At 36.6% G+C, this 26,549-nt stretch overlaps 1 long non-coding RNA gene across 1 annotated transcript in view; it reads right to left on the reverse strand.

Annotated features, from left to right (window-relative positions):
• The window catches only part of LOC128802581 (uncharacterized), a 310,109-nt gene that overhangs the window by 198,316 nt on the left and 85,244 nt on the right, over positions 1-26,549 (reverse strand). Inside the window, exon 3 of the long non-coding RNA XR_008435497.1 lies at positions 18,179-18,257. This is a non-coding gene — a long non-coding RNA (uncharacterized LOC128802581). The remainder of the gene's footprint in view (positions 1-18,178; positions 18,258-26,549) is intronic.

Genomic DNA, 26,549 nt, shown 5'->3' on the forward strand with positions numbered 1-26,549 from the left:
GGAAAGTGATTTTGCTACTCATGAACAACAAAATACTTTATATTTTAAAGATTATAGAATAATCTTCTAATATAAATATGAAATTTGTCCCACGTGTCTGTTGCTCTATCTACAAACCTACTTTTTGTATCAAAGATCATAACTCACAAGAATTTGTCAATTAAGTGGCCATCTTTAAGTAGAGAAAAAAAATACTTCCCATGGAAGAAAAATTATACAAGAATAATGTTCCCCTACTGCCCCATTGCCAGCCTCTTGTGAGCATACTTGAACCTTCCCTTCAGAAAGAGTGTTACACTGTGCTGAGGGTTCTGGTTGATGTTATCCCTACAGTTATTTGGAAACTGACAGTGGAGACACTGCTTCAATGGGAATAAGGCACAGAAGGATTCACCCCACAGTGACACACCATAGAGAAGTGTTTTACAGAATATAGGACTTCTTGTTTTGAAATACTTAGAGCTCAGTCGCTACTAAGAAGCTTCCCAAACCTTTCCATTTAAACTGATTTTTCAAGACACTTTAGCACGTATTTTATAGTATGCAAGCAGTCCAATTAAGAAATAATTAGAAGCTGTCTGAAAAATATCTGAAAAAATATCAGTGTCATAGAACTCTTTCAGTTTGGAGCCATTTCCCCTTGGCCTGTCACTCCATGTGCCTGTAAATAGTCTCTCTTCTGGTGCCCTCCCTTCAGGTACTGGAAATTCACAATTAAAAATTTTCTTTTCCAGGCTGTATATCAAAACATCCCATTAAATCTGGAATTAATTTATTTCAGTCCATTTTTTTGGTCGCTATGCTTGCTATTTTTTTACTATGTAAAAGCAACACTACACCAAGCTTTGACAGAATGCCAGCTATTTTTACAGAGAAGAAGAAAAATAGAGCTTTTGCTTTAATTTTAAGCATAAAAACACAAATGGAAATAAAGAGCTAAATCTAAAACAGTCTACAACAAGCAGGAATGAAAATGTGCCTTTAGGAGCCTACTCACGTTTTAGGGTTTAATTCCTTTATTTCTAAATTCTGCATCAATATTCTGTGATGTTTAAGCTAGTCTTTAAGTTAAAAAACCCTTTCTATGACAAGACTAAGTATCATAATTACTTAATCTCAGTTTCTTAAAAGGTAGAAGGAGTTTGGACTTTTTATTTAGTAACTGTTTGATGTTCTCTAGTATACACAAGATCCCATGTTCCACAATAATCTTGTGTGTCCTACTTCATAATGTTTTTGATATTATATATTTAAAAACTGAATGCAATCCTAACCAAAGCAACTATATTTCCACTTTATAAATAAGCAGACTGCTAAACTCAAGGTGTTAGTGAAATAATTTTTAGCAGAACTTTTTCATATCAATTTATAACATTGACAATGTTCAAAGAAACATTGGATCAGTCAAATGTTGGCAATAGGCTAATGGTTATCACAGCTAAGTTAATGTCAGCTTTAGAATGACATCAATGTTTCTGCTTCCAAAACTGATGATGCTAATCAAAATGTGGAAATCACACAGCCACCTGGGATGGATGGGAAAGTTTAGGCATGACATCCACAAAGTATGTGTTTCAGGAGTGACAAATTAAGGTTTTCAAGAAGCTGCAATGTTTTCAAGTGGAAAAAACTGGTAAAAATCACATGAGGGGAAGCAGAGATCTCTTTCAGAACATATAACTGAGCTAAGGATAGACAGAAACAGGAATTTGCACTGAAAGGAAGGGGAACCAACCAGAGAAAAGCAAAAGTAAAAAGTGTGTCCAGCAGAAGAAAGTAAAACAAAAACCTACCTTGATATTATAAAGAAGGACTGGGTGGCATGAAACATTCTTCTTTCTAGAACAGTATATGTAAGGCCTGAAAGGGTTTGATTAATTTTTTTTTTTTTTTTTTTTTTTTTTTTTTTTTTTTTTTAATTTTTTTTTTTAATAAAAGAATCTTTGTAGGAATAATTCTTTTGGAAGATAAGCCTATAAGGTTATGTAGTTTAGGAGTCATTTAAACCCCAAAAGCATTTACTGTAGGTGCCTCTCAGAAAATTGTTGAGATTTTCTCCTGGGACACCGTGTTGTGGCCAGTGGATTCTGATGTGTAAGTTGAACTACATATTCAGTGGCTTGCAGGTAAAGCTACTGCAAAACGTTTCAAATTTGGCTTTGAGCAGAGATAAGGTGAATACAGAGATTAGAGAATTTTGCTATAAAGAGTTTGTACCTATGGAGACCTCCAGGACCAAAATTGGAACACATCAAGTTCTGTTTTGTCATATCATTTTCCATACTGGACAAAGCAAAGGGAAGGTGTTCTTGGCAGTGGAAAATACTGCCATAATACTTTGGATAATACTGGCAGATAAAGTGGATAATACTGCCATAATTCTTTCCATAAAAGGAAAGAATTTAAAACATGTAATTTTTCCAACAGTATTTCTACAAGAGACAGACTACCCAGCTAAGGGCCAATCCAAATATATGCAGTGCATGTAAAAAAACAATTTAACAAACTCTACACATGATGTTGTACTATGCCATCATGGGGCAGGCATCTACACGTAGTGAAAGACAATTCATATCTGTGATGGCAATTCAGGAAGCATGCAAGGAGGGTTATTTCAGGAAGCAAAGCTCTTCTCATTGAGGTTGAAGGATGTTGGAAATTAAGGGCAAAATTTGTTTTACAGATGAAAAAATGTAGCTACCCAAGATACACATAAGGTACTAAATACAGGGCATCAACCTAAGGCAAATGACCCCCTCCAAGACTGCACTCAGCCATGACCTCAAGCCAGTGGGATCAGAACAGAGCCAGACTGAAGGAACCTCCATTCTCCCACTGATCCCTACAGTGGGGAAAGCAGCAACTGTTTCAATCTGCAGATCAAGTCCTATTGCTACTCACTACTTGCTAATGTAGACATAGACAAATTATATTTATTTGGAGACTGAAGGAGGGCTACATATGGAGAATTTCACCTTTGACAAGTACTAACTTCATTTACATTAACACCTGTCTAGACTGTTTTCCTAAGTATAAACATAAAAATCTCCTTAGTGTATTTGGGCCCTTCTTACTTAATTAACCATATGTGACGTAAAGTGATACAACCCAGTTAAAGGTATGTCATTGTTGATAGGATCAATTACAGTCAGGCATAAGTATTCATTGCTTATACCATCTGTGCTGTATTCCTAAGTGCAGAACCTTGTCAATGAAAGTATACACAGATTAACTGTATTCGCTTTTATTAAAAACCACCAATCTGGTTCGTCAGCTCCAGGCACTTTCTGTAAAGTTGCAATATTATAATGCACAGTCACCTTCTCCTTCCAGCATACCATGGCTAGATAATTTGAAAGGTTTAGCATAATATTTGTGATTATTCCACATCTTGAATGATTTTATTCTTAACTAGTGGCAACTGTCCAAGAGCCTTCCAAAATTCTACTTATATACCAGCCTGGGAAATCATTGTGGTCATGGTAGGAAAGTAAACCTTGCCTTTTACCTGTTTATCAACATTTTCTAAGGCTTCTGGTTTTTGCTGCTTTTCTTCAATATTACAAGATCTGATCATACCACATTTGAGGAGGAAAAAGCTCCCAAAACTGTAATTCAAGCCTCAGAACCCACAGTTGCCATGTATTTATGCCTACAGAAAAATACACACATGTAGAAATACTACAACTAATTTCATGTCTTTGATGTTAGCTGCAATGAGAATTCACAGCTAGATTAAACTAATACTCCTGAAGTTAATTAACAATTTCATGGATGATACTTGTATATAAAAAGTTATATGATGTGCTCAGCTCTATAGGGTTTGGAATAGGCCTTATTTTCATTCCTATCATCACTATGAGAAAATTATTTTTACTTAATAACATAATTATAAGGCAGGCAACATAGTCTCTGGATGGGTGAGGAAGGGATTTAAAGGACCAGTTTGGAACATGGGAAAAAGTTATATAACCACACATGTTTAGAGATCAAAAGTTCTAAAATCAGGTTGAATCACAATTTACATTTTTTTCCCTCAGAATTAAGGCAAGAAATTGATGGGGTAAAATATATTTCTAATCAAGCTCCGTCCAAAGAAAAAACCTTCAAGGTAGAATAGGAACCAGTGCTCTACTGTTAAATGATTACAATTAAAACTCTAATCAATACAGGTCACACAAGAAAGTAGGATGTGCATCTAAGTGCATTTCTCTCTTCTGTAATATTTGAAGGCCGCGCTTAAGGATCTTCATGAAGAAAAGCAAGAAGGAATGAATAAGATGTACTTCTATTGCTATTGTTTGCATACTGGTTTTATATCTCTGTGTTTAATTTAGAAGGGATTTAGAGGCACACCCATGTAGGAAGAGTCTGGTCAGTTTAAAACTGGAAAAAAGAAAAGCAACAAACCAACCGAAAAACAACTTTTGGCTGTTAAGGACTTTTCCCTGTGTTTATTGTAAAGTAAGTCTAAGGACTTGGTCTCCTGAGATATTAAACAGTGCTGATGAGGATACTGACCAAAAGTTAAAATAATCTAGAAGAAATAACATTTTGGAGAATGATATGGTAATTGCAAAATGAGAAAAGTTAAAACAATACTAATTTAAGATAAGTATGGTATTTCTTTTAAAAGAGCGGAAAGTAAATCACACTTTGGGATGCTGGAAAAGACATTTAATAAGGAGATATTTATTTGAAATCTATAGTGGGGTGCTTAGAATATAATGATTGTGTATAACACTACTCCTGTTTGCAGCACCTTTTAATGATAAAAGTAAAAAAGGAAATTTTGTAAAACATTAAAAGTTCCTCCTTCACCCACCCAACACCATGTGTAGGCATTTTAATAAAGCCTTTTTTACAAAATTATGGTACGTGCATGATTCAGAACAAAAAACATTTAGAGTAATTGTCATAAAACTATCTGAATTCACTTACAAATAACTTTTAATTTTGATAATACTTTATATACTTTAGTAATACTTTTATGCTATATTGACAAACCAAAAGCTCGCAAATGTCTGCATAAAAGAGCCTGAAATTCTCCTCTCTTTTTGCTCTCTATATTCATAATCTCAAAATCTTACCTACTTTTCACTCATAACAAAAACCATATGTAACTTGTTCTATAGGAGCACAGATGATATGACTTTCATATTAATTGCTGACAGATACACCTTTGAAGTATTTTTTGAATCTCATCTGGAGAGCAAGGTTAAAGCAAACTAAGCAGAGAGGTTTGCTGTGACACCACCAAACAACAGCTACATGATTATGTGGAGCTGTCAGAGTTGGCAGGTTCAAAATCCCAGTATAGAACCAAACAGCTTGCTTGATTTTTGAAGCCAAATAAATTACATAACAAGAATTTTGTTTGTGCTGGGAAAATGTTCTCTGTACCCTTTCAGGCCTTCCATGAGTATTTTTTCAAAAGGCAAGCAGTAGCATATTTGTCTTGAGAAGACATTTTCTTACACTGCACAAGCCAAATGGACACATCTGAAAGCAAAACTGTGCAGTGCAGGCATATAGACATAACACATTATATAATGTGTTATTTATTAAAGATGCTCTGTGGCAAAGGATGTACATAACACAGGCTGTGCTAAATGGTTTCAGAAAAGTACATTTGAATTAAAAGCATGCATTTGATATAATTGCACCTGGTTTTGGCTCTGCACTATAATGTTTGCATGAAGGCTTGCAGCTCAGATACCTGCTTGAAACATCACAGACCAGAGATGGCTATGAAGGTTTTAGGCTGCAGAATGAAGAAAAAAGTGTTAGATAAAGGTCTCAGAAGTTAATAGTGTTTGCTGCAACAGCAAGTCTCACCACACTGCCCCAATCCTTCCTTTTCTCCTCATTAAAGACTAATTGGGATGTAGCGCAGCATTTGTACAGAGGCAGTAATTTTGCATCTTGCTCTAGGAAACAAACTACGAACAAAGGGAACTAGAATTCTACCATTTCTTTTCAGGTTGTTACACCTCTTAAAAAAGCCACAAATAGCAATTCAAATGGCAACTATTATGTCACACCAGCTACAACACTTTGAAACTAATCTTATAGGAAGAATATATGATCAACACAACAAAAACTTAAAAAGAGGTCGTACTGGTTATGGCACCAGCCTTGAGATGGCAGATGTAGATTGAAACTCTCATTCCAGTCCAGATCACTTTGTCAGCTGACCCTCAGATCACAGATACACAAACCAGCAAGCTAGCAAAAATTTCCTGATGGAGTTTGGATACTTTGAAGATCTCAGCTTTAGTGTCTTTCTTTTGGTGCCTTTCTTTGTTTCTTTCTTTTTCTGTCTTTTCTGTAAGTCAATAAAATAGGTCTAGTAATGCTGTCCTATAAGTTAATATAAATAGAGTTGTAAAAAATGCATAAATAGCTTAATTAATGCAAAATAGGCAATCCCCAGCCTTCACTGAAAGTCTGTAACAGAAAGACAGTAAATTTCCAGGGCACTCTGAGAAGGCTTTAAAAACATTTTTATCAGTAGTCAATAGTCCCTTTCACTTGTTTCCCTCAAAAGATTAATTTCTGCCATTCTACCTTTTTCCTCTAGAAAAGAAAAAAGACTCTTTGCTCCTAGTCTCATGCAGTTATCCAGGCTGACGTTGTTCATTTTAAACAGCAGCTTCCTCTATGATTGTCATTATTGCTGCTTCAAGTTTTCACTATGCTTGAGTGAAGCATCCTATTTTCTATTTTCATTCTGCCTCTTCAGCACTGTTCCTACCTACACTTTTTAAAAACTTTATCCTCGAAGCTTTAACACACACAGCTTCAGATGACCCTCTTGTACTCAACACAAAGTTCAAAGCTGAGATATGTTTCCAAAGTCCCTCTGGACAATGTTTGTCATCTATGAAAACACTGAGGGGACAACGGATAGGGAACAGATGACAACTAAAATTGGAACAATACAATATTCATAAAATGAAGTGATCCAGAATACATCTGCCACTCAGTCAGTCAGTCTCTGCATTTATGTCCTCAATGCCCAAAAGCAGAACAACCAAGAGTCCTTTCCTCTGTCTTACTGGAGGTGACTGCAACTGGCTGAGTCCTACAGTAACTAATGCCAAGGTTTCTAGCATGCAAGTGACCTCACTCAAATGTAAATCACAGCTCAGCACAGCCATGCAACAAACTAAAACATGTTTTACATACAATTGGCACCTTATGTTGACTTTTCACAGTTTGTATTGTCTCCTTAGCATGGTCTTTATACTACTGGCCTTAGAGAGCAAACGTCCCGAAAATTACGAAGTATTGGTACTGCCCACTGCCTCCAACAAACCTCAGTAAATGAAACAGAGGCTATAAAAGCAGTTCTCAGCCTTAGCCACCTTCAATTACCTTCTGAACAATCACACAAGAATACAGAACTTAATCCCAGTTATTTCTATGGACCTGTACTGAAAATCTGCTTAAATGTAAGGAACACAAAAACATCAATGAAGCAGCTGAGACTGCTTTTGCTTTGCCACAGTGGAATAACTTCTTGGATGCTGAGAGTGAATTTGGATAGCCAAGCAATAAAAAGAAACAAAGTAATTTTTTCATTCTTGCCAAGATTAGATATTTTGCCATACTGGATGGAGGAGAGAGAAGGGAATTGAACCCAATTGTTTATATATAGTTTATGTATGTTTAATATAAATGAACAAGACTCAAAGTTTTGGTACTGGTCTATTAGCCTCAGCTTTAAAGTTTTCAAATATAGTTAAATGAAACCAAATGCAGTTAAATGAATTTGAACTGATTTCTTATAAAACACTGAATTCTTGTGCTTTTTGTGGTTATCTGGTATTCACTTCCAATAACTGAAGCCAACGGATCTGGAAAATTAGCTTTGCTGAAAATAGACAAGCAACTATTCTCTAACATTTACACTAACATCTCCTGGAAAAAAACCCAAAAACCAACAAAACAACCAAAATCCCAAACCCAGCAATCTTCTGTACTCCATTTGAAAGGATGAATAAATGTCAGCACCAGGCATTTTCCACGTTCTGGCCAGCACTGGCTATCTACATGAAAACATAAAATTGCTGGTAAATCAGATGGCTGCTTACCTGCTCTGTTTTTCCTTCAAATTGCCACCATGTCCTGACCCACATCTCACTTGCCATTTCCTAACAGCTCAGAATGAAGCTGATTGCAAAGTCAATGCCACAAAGTTTAAAACCAAACTACCTCACATGTCTGCTCATTAATCATTATTCAGAACTTATTTTTTACTCTTCAAGAAAACAGCTTTCCTCTAGAAAACTCTTGTCTGGTCTTCCTAACATCAAGAAGGGGAGTTTTTTAGTGTGTGTAAATATTTCTTATCTTATGAAACAAGTATTGATGGATTCATTTTTTTATTAGATGTCTCTCAAACTCCACCTGGTTTCCAAGATCAATCAAAAATGAACTAGATGTCACTCACATCAGTGTAAAAGCAAACATATGCAACACTTCAAGTCTGTAAAGTATACATGGAGACAGCCAGCTTGCAACTCACACTCTCATGCCATCCACCATTATATTTAATCTTTTTGAAGAAGCATTCCTCTATCTAAATTAAATGCACTACTTTTCAGCTATCTCTCTATGAACATCTGGCCATCAACTCAAGCTGTGCATCACTAAAACAAAAATGTAACACTTGGTCTCACAGAAGTCCCTTCCATAAAATCCTCTTCAGTTTTTCTAAAATCTTTAACAGCTGGCCTTCACTGATAGGACTAATGAATTTCCTTCTATGTTTTTATAGGTAGGATATTCATGTCATCAGTTGTAGGTATGGCCTTTCCCATCTATATCTCAACCAAATGTTCCAAATTATGTCATGTCATCCTTTTATGGCTTGAACAAACATTTATGCTCAGACCCATCTGAGCTTTTCTCTATTACTTCACATGCTTCTCATCATCCTAGGGAGTTGCAGCTGTAAAAGCACCTTTACCTATGTTTTGGCCTGCTATCACTTTCTCAGCCTCCCACCAGAGATTCTCTCAGCAAAATGAAAGGTTTTTTTTAACATTTTTATTTACCATAACTATAAAAACTAAGAGAACAGGTGTGCCAGCTGCTCAGACTGCTTATAATACTAGCCCATGGCTAGCTGTGTGTCGTCTTCCACCTACATTTAATTATTATTTTGATGACATTTAGATCTGTCTCTTTTCAGAGCTCTATATTCAGTAGTCTTCCATGAAAAGAGCTCTTCAGCAAAATCAGACAAACAATCAAATTTTCATATATTTTCTGCACTATGACCTTCTTGTGAATGAAATGAAGGAGGAAAAGCACCTAACTTTGGTTCTAGAATGTTTCAATTTTTCACCTAATGTCCTACTCTTTTAATGGTTCCTCATTTTTCTCTATGACGTATTTCCTGAGTCAGTCTTCATTTTGCCTTTGCAAAGTTGGAATGGCATGTCAATAATAATTATATAGATCACTCTGGATAAATAAAGCAAGAAAAAAAAAAAGAAAAAGATGAAGCTTTTACTTGTAGAGATTTGATAGTGTGCTGATGTTAGAGCCCATATATGTAGGAACGTGTTGACCTTGAAATCATCCCTTAAAAATTTTTCTACTGATACCCATTACACTACAACGATGCTGAGCTGAATTAAATCACAAAATTTTAAAGACTATTCAGAAATCAAAATACTAAACTTTCCAGTAAGGAACGTAACCTTCCTGGAAGACTTGAAAGCACTAAAAAACCCCCAACAAAAAAACCTTTACAAAAAATAAGTTTTCTTCCAAATTTTCATTTGATATTGTATTCAGCCACCATTTCTAAGAAGATTGTCAAAATGAAGCCTCATGGTAAAGTTGATGAAAACCACAGATTCCAAAGGATACTGGAATAGTAATCATGTATATGTGTAATAAAAATTAGATTTTATCTCTGAGTTTGAGTGCCAATACAATATTTGTGAGAAGAAAAATTATGCATTGAAGTATTCAATATATTAATGAAATTTAAAATATAATAAATGTTAATTTTCAGATGTGCCTATTTATAGGCTATTTTCTGCCCAACTTTGTAACCTCAAAGTAGCTTCAAAATATAAGGTTTTACTATTTGATACATGGACACATTAATATATACTTCATATATAATATATGCACATATTTTATTATGAAAACACATTTTAAAAAACAAACAAAAAACAATCAAGAAATCCTGAATGGTAAGTCTTGGTTTATATTCTTATTGCAAAACAGTCTTTCCAGGATAATATATAATTTACAATCTAAACAGGCATTGCTCAGTGTCCAGGAATGATTGTTGTCATTGTCTAAATACCTTTTCAGCACAACCTTTTGGTCTTATTACTCCTTTACTGAAGATAACTTTTCAAATTACTTGAATCTTCACATACAGTTATTAATTTCTGAAGGTTGTTTTTTTGGCAAATACTGTCCTCCCCAAGCACTCCACAAACCTTCTTCACTTTAGACAGAAGAACACTGCAGTTTAACTGGCAGAAAACTATCAAGGTTACTTTATTTTGGGCACCTGAAACAAACGTCTCATGAATTGATGTTTTTCAGAGTACCTATTGCTGTACATTCAAAACATATTCCCCCTATTTTCTTTTGCTTGAGTCATGAGAGTTCTCAGGTGTGCACTGGATACTACAAGTACCTCCCTCAGGTACTCTGGAAATAAGGAAAGGGGCCTCTTAATTAAGAGCCAGACTTGGTGATCCTTGTGGAGCACTCCCAACTCGGAATATTCTGTGATTTTGAATGCAGGGAAAGACATGCAAAATAAACAATAAACCACATAAAAGATATCAATTCTACATCTTCTGTTCAGCAATTTTAATGCAGTACATAAATAAAATACTAACTTGAAGGATAAAGATCATTTTAGATTAAGATGCAAGACTAAAAATCAGGTAAAATTAAAGTCAGATGTGTTGTGCACCCCTCTCTAAATGGAAGGACAACACACTAGGGAAAGGAGTATCATCATGGTGACCCGTTATTGAAACTTATTTTTCCCAGAACTTAACCTAACCCTCTCTGTAGAAACCAAGATGTCAATTTAAAGTGCTTCTTGAATTCAACTAACCTGAACAACTTAAGATTTGAAGTTCACTGGATTTCACAAGAATAAGAACAGCATGAAATACAGATAAGTTTGTTTTACTTGAGATATTTGTTCAAGAGCAGCCAAAATTGCTTAGTGTCCTACACTAAATTACTTTTCTACCCCAGAGAGAGGGTGTTCCCTCTAAACCAGAGATGATGATATAAGGATTTCAGAAACTATTGTTTGCATTTTACTGATCTTCAGATTGATAGTACACAGAATTTTCAAATAAAGCACTGATAGTCTGAAAGCCCTAAGATATTTAAATTCATTTTCCTCAAAAACACTCAAAAAAAGAAGCATTAAAAATATTTAGTGTTCTATTAGAGGTATAGTCTTTTTACTGCCTTTAGCATCAGTTTATCAAAGTACCCTCAATAGTCTATTATGAACTAGAAGTAGTGTCTGTCACAGTTGGTTCATTTCCTCTTGACCTAAGGGGGAAACTAAGTATAAAATATCATGCTTTGGTAAGGTTTCTTCTCTTTTATTATTTTAGCAAACACATACACATACTTCTATGGTTGTGGCACAGACAAAGCTATATAAAAGAACTGTGCCTTGCATTTGAATTTCTATAGGAAAGTGGTTCCCACCACCCAAACAGTCCTTAGAAAGGCTGAGGAGACAAGCTTTATGAAAAATCGAAAATGCTCCAGTGTGCATAAACTGTGTTCATTACAGTGATTTTCTACCTCAAAATTAAGGTAAATTTTTTAAAGTAGCTCCAGCCACTCATCACCTTCAAGATAAAAAGTGTGATCTCATACTGAAATCTTTATTCTTTGGGAAAATCTTGTCTTTAGAAGGCTAGTTTTCATATAATGAAATCAGAGAATAAATAAGTTTGGAAGGGATATTGAAGTCATATGATAGAATGGCCTGGGTTGGAAGGGACCTGAAAGATCACCTCATTCCAACACCCCTGTCCTGGGCAGGGACACCTGCCGGTACACAAAGTTGCACAAAGCTCCATCCAACCTGTCCTTGAACAGTTCCAGGGGTGGAGCACCCACAGCATTTCTAGGAAACATGTTCCAGGGTCTCACTTAACCCACTGGAAAGAATTTCTTCCTAATCTCATCTAGACCTAATCCCTGTCAGTTTGAAACCATTCCCATGTGTCCTGTCACCCCAGGGCCCTCTCCATCTTTTCTTTAGGCTCCCTTCAGATAGTGGAAAACTGCACTTAGCTCACCCCAAAGCCTTCTCTTTTCCAGGCTGAACAATCCCAATTCTCTAAGCCACTCCTCACAGCAGAGCTGCTCCATCCCTCTGATCACCTTGGTGCCTCCTCTGGCCTGGCTCCAGCAGCTCCCTGTCCTTCCTGTGCTGGGAGCCCAGAGCTGGATGCAGCCCTGCAGGTGGGGTCTCAGCAGAGCGGGGCAGAGGGGCAGAATCCCCTCCCTGCCCTGCTGCCCACGGGGCTCTGGATGAGCCCAGCACACGGGGGGCTCTGGGCTCCCAATGCCAGGGCATGTCCAGCCTCTCACCCACCAGCACCCCCAGGTCCTTCTCCCAGGGCTGCTCTGGCTCTGTCCATCCCCAGCCTGGATTGGTACTGGGGGCTGCCCCAGCCCAGGTGCAGCACCTTGGACTTGGTCTGTTAAACCTCATGAGATTCCCATGGGCCACTTCTTGAGCTTGTCCAGGTCCCTCTGGATGGCATCCCATCCTTCAGGTGTGTCACCCACACCCCTCAGATTGGTGTCATCTGCAAAACCTGCTGAGGGTGCACTCAACCCCTTTGTCCATGTCATTAATGAAGTTCTAAGAGTCTTCTGAAGCAGATCTGAGAGTAGGTTTCTCAGCAGCTTATCTAGGCATGTTCTGAACACTTCCAAGATTGGAGATGCAATTATCAAATACAAATATCACATCTATCAATCAGAGTGTTACTGTAAAGGTGCATCCACATTACTACAGATTTTCAAAGGTAGCTGTGGTCACTGTGCTGCTTTGTTTCGATTTCCTTCATAATGAACTAAAAGAGTTGGACTCACTCATTTCTGTATTAACTTCTCATTGAGTAAGGATATTTCTATAATCTGTTTTGATTTAAAGAAGTGAAATTTGAGATACTTCAATTCATTCCAAACTCTGACTTTATAACTCAAATCATATAGCCTTAAACTCTATCCCACCCTAACAGACACTCTAGAAGATGCTCATTTTTGGTTCAGAAGATACAGCCTCCTAGATTTTTCCCTCACTACTTCATCTTTTCCTACAAAACTTTCTCTTAAAGCTATCCTAAGTAGAGAGTGCAATTACCATCTAGCTATCAAATTGCTTATTAATCCCTGGTGATTATAAATAAATATGTGACGCTATCCTGGGGCAAGGGGTAAAAGGGGATAGAGGGGAAAATGGAAAGAAAAAAAAAAAAGGACACCAGTAGACAAAAAGAACAAGATACTCCAGAAAGCTTGCATCTCAGTGTCACCAGGATTTCAAAGAATGCTGCACCATGGGTCATTTTACCAGCAGCAGTGAAAATAAAAATCAGTCAGTTTTCTAATCAAGAGCTAATCAGCTTAGGTGCTCCTTCCATACATCTCAAAGTAAGCTTTATGTTGCGTTGAAGGCTGGAAGAGAGAACCAGGGATCATTTTCCTTCTGAAAGCTGTTCACTTTTCTGCCTTGCATAAACTAGGCTGAGCCAGAGAGAGTTCCTTGCACTGGATGGTTCCAGATGTGGGCTTGAGTTCCAAGCACTTAATATGTGCTCACGTAACCACCCAGCACTCTTACTGTTAAACCTTCCCAGTAAGAACCTTGCTATGTGAAAAGTGTCTGTCTCCTTGAAAAACCATTAGGCAATTACATTGCAAAGTCATGAAAAATTACTTCCTCTAAAACTTATGAAGAAATCAGACACCTGCAAGTACAATGTAGTCTTAAAAGCAGAATGACATGATTACAAGGTCAGTGGTTTTCCTTTTGACAGATGTTATCTGGGCAGGATTCTGGCTCCTAGAGAGTTTAGAAAAAGGAAAAAAGACAAGAAGAAACAAAAAAGCAGCAATGGGCAGCAAAGATCAACCAAGTGAAAAATAATTTTAAACAAAATATACAAGAATTATGAGGGATGGGAAGCATGAGGTGGCAACATTCAGTTATCCCTTTGAAGAGGAATCTAATGTTACTCTGCCCCTGGGGTTTGACTGCACCACTATGCACCCTGTGGAACTCTTGGATTCCCCTAACTTCTTCTTCACTCTGAATATGCTGGTTAAAAATATACTTTTGATACAAAGCTAATAGAGAAAAAGGCAATTTATTCTGCATGTTAAGAGCAAGGCACCACTTGTACTGTTCTCCACCAGGAGAAAACACAGCATATGGCAAGGAAAAAACCTATTTAATATTTGTACATAAAGCAGATCTAATCTTCAAGACACCATAATGATGAAATAAGAACAAATTCCGAACACCAGATTCCCATATGGTTACTGAGCAATTTATTACTGCAGATAGACATCTGATACTGTCTGCCACAACTGAATCTCACTTCTATTACCACTTCACATATCATTCACTTCACTGACCCTTACATCCTATGTAAGAGTTTTAGCTTGAGAAAGCCTAATTAATCTACTATGCATAAAATGCCCCACAGACTCCCTGATGTTCTATTCATACAATTCCATTCCTATTGGGCTGATCCTTCAAGGAACAGGCAATAGTTAACACAGACATATATGTCAAGACTCAAGGAGGACCAAACTCACTACACCAAAGAGAAAGTCTAAGCAAGAAATGGAGGCAGAATTAGCACAGATGTTTCTGCAGCAATAATTAGTGGTCATCTCTAAGACAGGGTCCAGAGGAGGCCACTAAGTTAATTCGTTGGGTGGAGCACCTCTGCTGTGAGGAAAGGCTGAGAGAATTGGGATCATTCAGCCTGGAAAAGACAAGGCTCTGGGGTGAATAAATTGTGGCCTTTTAGTACCTGAACGGAGTCTACAGCAAAGATGGAGAGAGACTATTTACAAGGGCCTGGAGTGACAGGACAAGGGGCAATGGCTTCAAATTGACAGAGAGTAGCTTTAGATCAGAGATTAGGAAGCAATTCTTTACTCTGAGGATGCTAAGGCACTGGCACAGGTTGTCCAGAGAACTTGTGGCTGCCCCATCCCTGGAAGCGTTCAAGGCCAACTTGGATGGAGCTCTGAACAACCTGGGATAGTAAGAGGTGTCCCCTACCCATGCCAGGTGTTGGAATTAAATGAGCTTATTGTTCCCTTCCAATCCAGGCCATTCTATGATTCTATGAAATGGTGATAGGAAGTGGAACATGAAACACTGCAAAAAGTGTAAGATCTCCAGCTGTGAAGAAATATTCTGGGAACAAGGCTTGTATATAATTATCAGTTTTAATCTAGTCCAGGAGTGTGGGCATATCTCTCTTTTCTACCTATGAAGTTTTCCTTATTTTCTTTCCTACATTTCTCTACCCTTGACTAATTTCCGATTCAGCAGGTTGTTCTGTACCACTGAATATTTGAAATTTCTTTCAGAATAAGCAACAAAATGCTAATATTGTATATAAATATATCTATATCTATCTCTGTTTATACACACAAACATCATTCACACAGGTGCAGAGGATTTAATCCTGGCAGAATTGCTTCCAACTGTTGGGATATAACACTCTTTTTCCCACCAGATGGCAGTAACTTCAACTTAATATAACCCGGACTGGTCACCACAAGCACAGCAAACAATGGCATACTTTATGTTTGGGATTTTCCTTTAAAAGGAATGGTGATTTTTTTAAACATGTGCAGTAGAATTATTCCATTTTCCCCCTGTTTAATGGCAAAGTGTTCTACTAATAGCTAAACTCAACTTTGTTCAGTATATCCCACAAGATTTTTTTTAAACACATATCATTCTGTATTTTTCTTCAGTATGCTGTAACTTTGTCAAATTGGAGAAGTATTATTTCCAATCGTTGTCTTGTTCCAAGAATAATTTCCAAACAGAAACATCTGGGTAACTTTCAAATGCATAATAAACAATCTTTTACAATATATTCTGATGAATAAAAAGACTAAATGACTCCAAAGAAGAACAGGATATCATAAATACCTTTTGCATAATTTTTTGACAAAAGTATTCAGTGTGCAGATTTCTTGACTTATAAAAGCTCAGGGTAAAATCTACACCAAGAATATTGCAGCCAGTACATACTATTTACACACCAGCAAAATTCTCTTTAATATGGGAGCTGACAATTTCTTTTACTGACAAAACCATAAAAGTTTTTGTCAACATAGTCCAGACACCATAAAAATAATGTAATTTGGTGGATGGGGACTATTCTGTAGGATATCCAGCTCTAGGAGCAACTCATCCATTTGTTCTAATCAAAAGATCATTGTTCCCTTTTTATTTCTTTAACTTTTAATTTTCCAGAAGAAAAAGTCCTATATTACAAAAAGAAAACTTCCCTCCTATACTACTAATATTAGTATTCGGACTGATAAACTGGGTTTATATTCAATTCTATTCTGACTGCAAAGATAATATCAAAAGTGAATATTCTTATTAATCAAACACACTCGTTTTACAATAAATTTATGACCAAATATGCAGTCTGTTTTGACAGCTGGCTTCCACCATCCTACAAGCAGGGATTTAGATCCCTTTTTTCCTCCCCATGTTTGTTGGTTTGGTTTTTTTTTTTTTTTGTTTTTTTTTTTTCAGCAGAAAGTAGAGCAAAATTTTCTCTGGATATACAAAAAAAAGAAAGTACAGTAATGGAAAGAAAAGACCATAAAATAATGCAAAAAGGTATATGACTACATTCTACTAATAAAATACTAAGCAGCCAATTATACTCCTCTTTCACACATACAGCCAATGTTCCTGAATATTTAAATTTTAATACCAAAATACAAATCCCATTTACATGGATGTGTACTGGATAAGCAGCATCCCAAATTAGTGCCATTGGAACTGAAGATGTTCTCAAGATATATTTTAGTTCAAAAGACCTGTTCATAAACGTTTCATTATGGCTTGATATCCTACTGAGATTGCATATCCACATCAGCTGGAAGGATGAGCAGAATCCACCATAAAAATAAGTCATTCTTACATCATTTCCTCTTCCTGGAGGAAGAGGAAAAGCAAAGTTATCAAGTACTGTTTAGTATTAACCAAACCAAAAATATTTGAAGTGGAAAATGCAAACCTTTGTGAATAACCATGAATGCAAAATCCAACCTTGGCTTGGAAGGAGAAACAGAATGAGTCATTGTTGAAGGGGACAGAGTAAACACAGGAATTCAACATTTAACATAAAGTGCCAGCATAGAAAGTTTAGCACAACCCTGTGATGTTCAAAGGGATGGTGAAGTAGAAGTGACAGACAACTGCTTTTTCCTCCAACTTCAGGATCAGCAATAATCCTGTAGTTACGTTTGGAGAATTCTGTGTATTTTGAAAAGGATATGGGAAAAATAGAGGCGAAGGAAGAGACACAAATACTGAATACTGGGGAACATGTGTTAAAGTGAAAGTCTTAAGAGATCTCAGATCTATTTTAGCTGACTTGAACAAATATGTAGCAGTCATAATAGGAAAACAAATACCACCTGTAAGTGCCAGCAGGAAACAATGGAACAATGGCTCAAAGCTGAAGCTGGTCAAATTTAAATCGGGTAAAAGATTTTGATCCTTCATTTCATGAAATAATAATTTTTGCTATGAAGATAAATAGTAGATTAAATCAAAATATTTTCCTGCTTCAAAGACAAAATGCAAGAGAGTAACAGCACAAAATGTAAAAACTTGAGAGTTTAAACTACATGGTACAATGGCCTGTTCTGATTTGAAACCCAGCCCTATGCTGTGAGGAGAAACACCATGTCTGAGCTCCTCAGGAGCCATTTGAAATGCAGAGGGAGCATCCTCTCACTGTCCTAGGAAAGTCATCATGGGATGGAGAGCAGCTGCACTGCCCTCAGCTGCATGTGCCAGGGGCTGGTCATGGTGACTGGGACAGGAATTTTGGGGAGTGGTCTCAGGGCTTACCTGCAGCTTGTGGAGCAGCAAACACAGTCCTGCAGTGAGATGGAATGGCAGCTGCACACCTGGAATTGCAGCTGCACACCTGGAAGAGACACAGCACATGAGAACAGGGATACAGGACTCGTGCAATAAACTAGCTGAATTGCACTGGTATTTCAAAAGGAAGCCTGTATCAAAGAAAGACATAGTGTTATGTCCCATAACTACACAATATAAAGACAAAAAAGAGGAAGTTTTTTTTTTCCTACAAGACTTGATGAAGTTTAACATATTAACAAATTTAAGGGAATTCTCATATACCAGTAGCTGAAACAACAAAGTAACATGGTACAACATCTTATGTCTTGCAGGTCCCATAACCTTTCAGCACATCAAACTGGGGGCACTTTTTCTGGATGCACATATAGTTGTGTGCTGAGCTTCGCACGCAAATAAATTCACTATTTTATTACTTTTATAAAGTAACCAACTCAATTTCTTAAACTGAATTTTAGTACCTGAAAATTCTTTTTTGTCTTTGTGGATTGTTAGAAAACATATAGAATGAATTAATGCACAAAACTTATATATTTTTTCTCATCTTCACAGGAAACACAAGGTTGTGTTTAGCAGAATATATAGGGAAAGTATTAATCTACAATCACATGTCTAGTACAATAAATACAATACTAAGAGAAAACATGTGTAGCAGAATCACTATGCTGGCAAAAGATATTTATCCTACATAGTAAGAAATCCTCCAAACTGTTTGTAATCAACAGATCATATTTAGTTCCTTCCTTTCATTAACATGGAGTTTTTAAAGAAGTGGGATGTTAGAAAATTGTTGTTACACTCAGAGAAAGCACAGGATTTTTAAATGAGGAACCCTTCAGTTTCTGAGAGCTCAATTAGTATTAATTACAAGTTTAAAGAAGCACCACAACATATTCACATTGATAGTATAGGCATATCTACAGCATAATTACTGTCACTTCAATAAGTGCAGTCATGCATTACACATGCCCTTCTAGGATCAAAGTGGTGGCATATCCAGTCAAAGCTCCTGCTATCAGAGGCGACTGTTTCACATTCCCTTTCATAAATGTATCATTTTCCACCTTGCAAACAGTTAGACATGTGTGGAAAAACAAAACCTGATCGCTTCATTGGGAGTCTCCTCCAGAACACTACTGCTTTTATGGCTAGAAATATTCTAACTTCCAGTCTGATTTTATGCCAATTATTTCTGTCCCAGCAGTGTTCTTCAGATTAGATTGCTCTCCTTCACTCACAATTGTCCTGTTCCCACTCTTTTCTCTTGGCCTTTATTTTATTGAAGAGAAATAAAGCTGTTAGTAAGCTCACAATAACCTTTCCCTTCCCACTATTTGTTTTAGTCCCATTTCTTTCTCTGTTTGCTACACCTAAGTTCACGGTTCCTACACCTGGGCACTCCAAATGCTTGGCAGCATTCCTGGGGAGGTTGCTGTGGTGCCTCATGTGGAATCATTACTAATTTTATGTCATTATCTGAAAAGTCCAACTTGATACTATTTTAAATTGCATAAACCTTGCTCATGGACTTATCAGACCACTGGAGTTGCAGTTATTTTGGATGAAATTTCTCTTACCTAGTTTTAAGCAGCATCTCTGAGCTAGTCACTGCAGGTCCTTTAGAATCAGAGAGACACTTCACAGCATGATTCATCTGATCTATTTTTAGAGATTCTGACTGGATGAAATCTGTTGTGCCCTAGAAATGCTCTTCACTGACCATGCCTAAACAAATACCTCTGTTGGAGAGAGCTCGACTGAATCAACTGAAGAGCTTATTTTGTGGTTTATTAATATACTCAGCTCCTTCATCTCCTTTAAAAAATCTTGAGATAGCAGATAATAGCAGAAGCAATCATAACCATGTACCTAACTAACTCCATTCCTCAGTTTCTCAGTTGTGAAGTTTTCTCTGGATTATTCACTGATGGTACTTTTGAATTGCATATTGACAATGGCTCTTTTAGCACACTTTTAAAACCCACAGTAACTACAGGCAGCAAAATTTTACCTCAGAAATGAAGTGCTTATGATTTGACAGAATTACAGTTTGACAACTGATATTGTAGACTAGCACATGAGAAAGAGGAACAGGTGTTTTAAAATATGTTAAATTTTGATCAGTCATAAATGAAAAGATGTAGACTTGGGGAAATTGGCAGGATGCTTTTTGCCATCTCTACTGAACCTCATTAACTACCCTTGCTAAGCCAAAAGCTTGAAATAGTTTAATAGTAAAAGATAAACTTTAAAATTAAAATTAAAAAAAAAAAACAACAAAACAAAGCAAAACAAAAAACCCAAGCACAAATATATATTTCTGTTGTCTTCTCCAATGGAATGATTACAGAATTTTTCTGCACAAAGAACAGATTAAAATCAGAAGGAATTTGATACTTTCCCTCAACTCCAGAGGCAAATCAAGGTAGTTATTGTACTATATGATCTCACATTTAAAATTGGCTACTGTTGAATCTTAAGAATTTACCAGAAATCCTCCAAATGTAAGTTATAAAAGAGAAAAAAGTGTAACCACTATACTACTTTTTCTTTGCTTTGTGAAGGAAGTGCTAGTACAGATAAATAGGTTTCACAGACAAAGAGGTTTTGCAGCAAGTAACAGGCTGGACTGAATATCTCAGGACTTCGACTTGGCCAATACAAAGTCATGAAGGTTTTCTTCACATCTCACCAATCCTGCTTACATACAAGCATTTGAACAATTTTTCATGTGACACAAGTGCTAAGACAAAATTATTTGAGAGGGGATAACTAAGGAAATTTTAATGTAATTCACTGTCAAATTACAGAATATTTTTGAAGACTGAACACATGTACAAATAATTCAAAGTGGAGTTGTTCACCAAAGCAGAAGTTATTATGGGTACTTGTTATCCTACTTGGTGCTCAAAACCCAAAAATCAGAATAACTCTCAGAAGAGCAAACACTGAACAACTTCACTCTTCGAAGCACCATACCAAAATGATTAAATTCCACATAGTTCAGGCTCATGGGCAAATTCATGGACAGGATGTCCATAAAGAGATACTGGAGGGTATGGATAGGATGTCCCCTCTAGCATCACACATCCAAAAATGAAAAATCCCAAGGGACTACAAGGGAAATGGATTACCATTCAGACCCAAAATCCCAGTCACAGAAGGTTCAAGGGATGTCATTTCACATAAATATGAAAGATTTTTTTCAGAATGTAATTTCTGATACCTTTTAATGTCAGACTATCTACCATCATGCCCCTCATAAACCAAAAATCATCAGATTTTTCATTCTTTATGAAAATTCTATTTTCTTAGGCCAGAACTATCATAAATATATAATTGATAGTGTCATAATTAAGCATATATGCTGATCTTTTCAAAGTTTCTCTTTTCTGAAGTGACTGGTCTTGTTTTGCAGTCTGCTGTGTATTCTTTCACATAAAACTTTGGATGCTTGCTCTAGTTTGCAAAGTACCTTGCTCTCAAGCATAAACAGGATTTTTTCACAAGTAACTCTTGTCAGTAATGTATAACTTCCAGAGTTCTTCAATATATACAAATATAAGGCAAATGTCCACCCCTGATTCTGAAATAGGATGCAATGATTCTACCAAAGGCTTATCTTTGGTATATAATAAAAATTCGTCAATTTTTCCTCCTGAAAACTTCCTCTTTCATTATTAATTCCTTAGTTAGGGAAGGGAAAAATCAAGTATGAAAAAAAAAAATTTAAAAGGAAGAGGCAAATGCTGAGAAAAAAAGGCATTTTAAATAAGAAGAATCATTGTGATGGTCTTCTGAAAATATTAGAAAGGCAAAACCAGCCATGTTTTCTGCTTGTTTTTAATTGTTTTGTACTTGTTTTCTATTGTTTTCTACTTTAGGATAATGCATGTTCTTGCAGATCAGAAAGCAAATCATATTCTGGGCTGCATCAAAAGCAGCATGGCCAGCAGATGACTCTTCCCCTGTACTCCACTCTCATGAGACCCCACCTGGAGTTTTGTGTCCAGCCCTGGGGCTCTCAGAGCAACACAGACTTAGATTTATTGGAGAAAGCCTAGAAGAGGCCATAAAAATGATCAGAGGGCTGGAGCAAATCTCCTATGAAGACAAGATGAGAGAGTTGCAGTTGCCAGGCCTGGAGGAGAGAAGGCTTGGGGAAAATCTTACTGGGACCCTTCAATACTTGAGGAGATTTAGAAAGCCAGAAGTGACTTTTTACAAGCACTTGTAGCAATAAGAAAGGGGGGAATGAATTTAAGCTAAAAGAGAATACATGTAGGTTAGATACTAGGAAGAAAATTCTTCACTCTGAGGGTGGTGAGACACTGGCACAGGTCACCCAGAGAAGCTGTGGATGCTCCATCCCTACAATGTCCAAGGCTACGTGGGATGGGACGTTGAGCAACCCAGTCTAGTGGAAGGTGTCCCTGCTCATGGCAGGGGGCTTGGAACAAGATCATCTTGACCTTGAGATGAGCTCAGTTGGTCAGAGCATGGCGGTAATAATGCCAAGGCTGTGAGTTTGATCCTTGTATGGACCATTCACTTTAGGGGTGGACTTGGTGATCCTTGTGGGTCCTGTCCAACTCAGAATAGTCTTTAGGTTTGTGATTTTTCATATCCCCTCCAATCAAAACTATTCTGTGATCTATGGCTGTTTAGCAGGACCAGCTCTTTGCAACAAATATTTTTGCCCTGAAATCATATCACATGTGATTGTGATCTTAACTTAGCCAGATTCTACACAAGAAAAAAAGCTGTTATTGCTGTTGTTTTGCATGTCTCTGTTAAAAAGCTATGACAAATATCAGGTTATTTTGGACTAACATTATTTCTGTAATGTTAAAGATTCCCTTTCTGTGAACAGCATACAAGCATTAAAGGAACTTCTACTTATCAATAACAGAGGCTCAGAAAATGATAGACCTGAAAAGAACCTCATACACTTGAGATGGTCCTGGAATCAGACTAACTTCTAATTCAAACCATCAGAGAACTATGACACTGGGTGAGAAAATGTGACTTTCTGATCATTTGAGAGTTCTTCTTGCACCTGTTATTTATATTCAATGCATTTGGAAGGAGACTTGAATAAGGGGCAACAACTTAATCAGGCTTTCTAAGGCTTTTTGTGGTGGGATTACAGACCAAGAAGAGTACTCAAGAGACAAAGAGACTTAATTTGTTTTCCATCTTAAATCAAAGCTGATGCAGTTAGTCATTCCCATGTTCATAACAAAGCCAATCTATGTACAGTACCAAAAGCAAATCACTTTTGCTGACTTCACTGATGTTTTAGGGCTCTTGGTTTTAAGGAGAAAAATCTAGAGGCTTTCATGTGCTACCAAAATTCAAGCACCACACTTTTAAGTTTGATGACTCTTTGCTCCATAGGCTTCTCCAAGTCCTTGCTCTTAGCAAATCCACAGTCAGGTTTGAATATTCTGTGTCATTAAGGTAATGTAGAAAAGGATTATCTGGAGAATAAATCAAAGGATTTTTGGTGAGGATTAACCTGGCAGCACTTTCAGAAACATTGGGTTAAAAAGGAGCCTTTTCCTTAAATTTCAGTCAACTGTAATTCATCTTGTATCACCAAACTAAAATCTGGGATTTCATCTAGTTTATGCTGTCTTTGTTTTATCCAGTAGATTATTAAGATGTGCAACATGATAAATTACTGTCTTTGAAAGGATTATTTACAACATTGTTGCATATTATAAAAAACTACATTGTCAAAATTGCTTAAAGCCAGGCTGCAAATTGCTTAAAGATGGTCCTAAACTGCAGAATTCTCATCTCCACTGAGCAAGAAGATCATGGTCTCTTTGTTCTAGTTTGGCATACTATGACAGAGCTGGCACCTTTTCTTTTTTTTTTTTAAACAAGTGAGCAATTCACTTGACTAAAACTGAACTAAAAATGAACTAAAACTCACATAAAATAAACTGGTGACACACCAAACCTTGCCTAGAGCAAACCATGAAAATTCTTTGTTTACTTCTCTTGTGAAAAAAAAAAAAAAAAGTTCTGAAGATAATAGAGGTGTGAATTCAATTGTTTATGAAAGAAATTGTGCCTGATAACCCCTTCTATGCAAACCACAGACATTCCCAGCATCCAGGAGGCATCTTCTGATCTTCTGTATTAAAAAAAAACCCGAATAACAAACCCTCCTTCTCCCTGTTTTCTGCCTTGGTTCAGAGAAGCTGAATTGCTAAATGGAGGTTACAAAACAGTGGTGCTTCTTGAGGCACTTTAAGGTATTTAAGAAGGGGAATAAGATGTTTAGATGATTTACTCCTCCATTTAAATGAATGGCCCAAAAGGGAAAAATCTCTGGCTCTTAGTCACCACTGGCTGAAATGGAAAACAAAAGGCCTCAGCCTGGCAGCCTGAACTTAAGCTTGAGTGAATCAGATGCAAAGTTGGCACATGGCTCAAGCAACTGCCCAGAGGTTTTTCAGAACTTCAGTGTCAACAACACTAGAGGGACAGGACCATGTGTCCTTTGGGGCAAGACATCAACACATGGTAAAAAACACCCTACAACAACACCAATGGAAATAAAACTCAATGGTTTCATAACCATGTTTCCATTGCTCATGGAGATGCAACTTCTCCCTTCAACACCAAGTCTTACACATCTTTCACTGCAGTGCTCTATTCTCAGCTCCTTACAGGAGAAGACTAATTATTTCAAGAAATAAGCATGAATATAATTAAGATCAGATCCTCCCCTTGGTAAACTGTGCAGACTGCTGTGACTCTAGAAATTATTTTCTTATCAATTACATTAAAATGGACAAGAAGAAAGCCTTCCACTTAAAGAAATCTTCCTTCCAGTAGCAAATCTCTTTCTTTAAAAAAAAAAAAAAATTAAAACTGAATGTTTTATTAGCATGAGAATAATTTCAAGCAGTATTCGAATACCAAATACAATAGCACTGTCTTTTTACTGTTTGTTCCATACGTATGACAGATTATTTAATCTTTTAATTTATCATTGCAAGGTATAAAAATTGAGAGAATTTCACATAGACTAAATTAACCTGAAGATATAACATTTCCACACTGTGTATGACTTTGTGAGTGCAGTGAGTATATGAAAATGTTTGCCATCATTAACACGCATTTGTCGTTCAGCAGGAATATCAAAATGTATTATTACATCCAACGACCTACACAAAAGACCAGCAAATAGATTTTTCTCTTAAACTAATGGGACTAGTTAATAGACACTCTGGAGAAAAGGTACAGCTTGCAATCATGTCAAAGTCCAGCTAAAAACTGAATTCATATGCAGGATATAAATTATCCAGTATGAATCCAGTTAATCCAGATCGTGACCATTTTAAAATTATGGGCTTTAAGATTTTAAGATAATGGGCTGCCTATTTTTTATTGTTAATATTTAATTGCTTATATTGCATATTTATATTTCCTATGCATGTTTATATTTTCCTATGCAGTTTTTGAGGCTTTTTGCTTGGATAATTTTGGCCCATAAATGTGCAGGGTAGGCCAAAAACTTCTTTTAAAAAAGCCTGTTGTTATTTGAGAACAACTTACAGTTAGTTCATATACATCCTTTCATTTAAAATACACAGTCCTCATTCTGAAGTTAAGCCATCCTAAAGATCAATGAAAGTTCAGAATATACCCTGAGAAAATACTGCCCTTGATACACTCATAAATATTAATTACATTTATAGGATAGCAATACAAATTCTACCAAGTACCACAGGTCTCTACAGTTATTAAAGAGCAGGAAAAAAATACAGACAGAAAAGATGTGAGTAATTATCAGTGTTTCTGGAACTTTAAACTCTGTTCTACAGTTTGCCAGACATTTCTCTCCCGCTGTTCCCCCCACCCCCTCAGTTTTAACAAGAATAGTTGGAATAAAATTAATCTTATACTGATAATAAGAAGACAAATGCTATAGCTTCTAATAATACAGACCATCATATAGTATGTAACTAGAAGCTACTAAAGCAAAGTTTTTAACAGTAAAATTCTAACAAACTAGTAAGCCATCAATATTTACAAAAAACCACAAACAGTTAAAATGTCACAGAACAGATGTAATAATAAACACAATTCAAAAACCAGGCCACCTATGCCAAGGCAAATACACAGCACATTTTAATTTTTCAGGAGGAAATGTAACACATAGCAGCTAAAGGAATGACAAAGCAAAAAGAAACAAAGTACAAACATAATGATTCTCAAAGGTTAATGGTTACACCACAGGCTTATAGTCACTGATCACATTTTTACTACCTATGCCTGCAGATAATTCTCTTTTTCCCCTGAAGACGACAGGACT

Source organism: Vidua chalybeata, chromosome 2 (genome assembly GCF_026979565.1).
Source record: "Vidua chalybeata isolate OUT-0048 chromosome 2, bVidCha1 merged haplotype, whole genome shotgun sequence".
NCBI classification, from domain to species: Eukaryota; Metazoa; Chordata; class Aves; order Passeriformes; family Viduidae; genus Vidua; species Vidua chalybeata.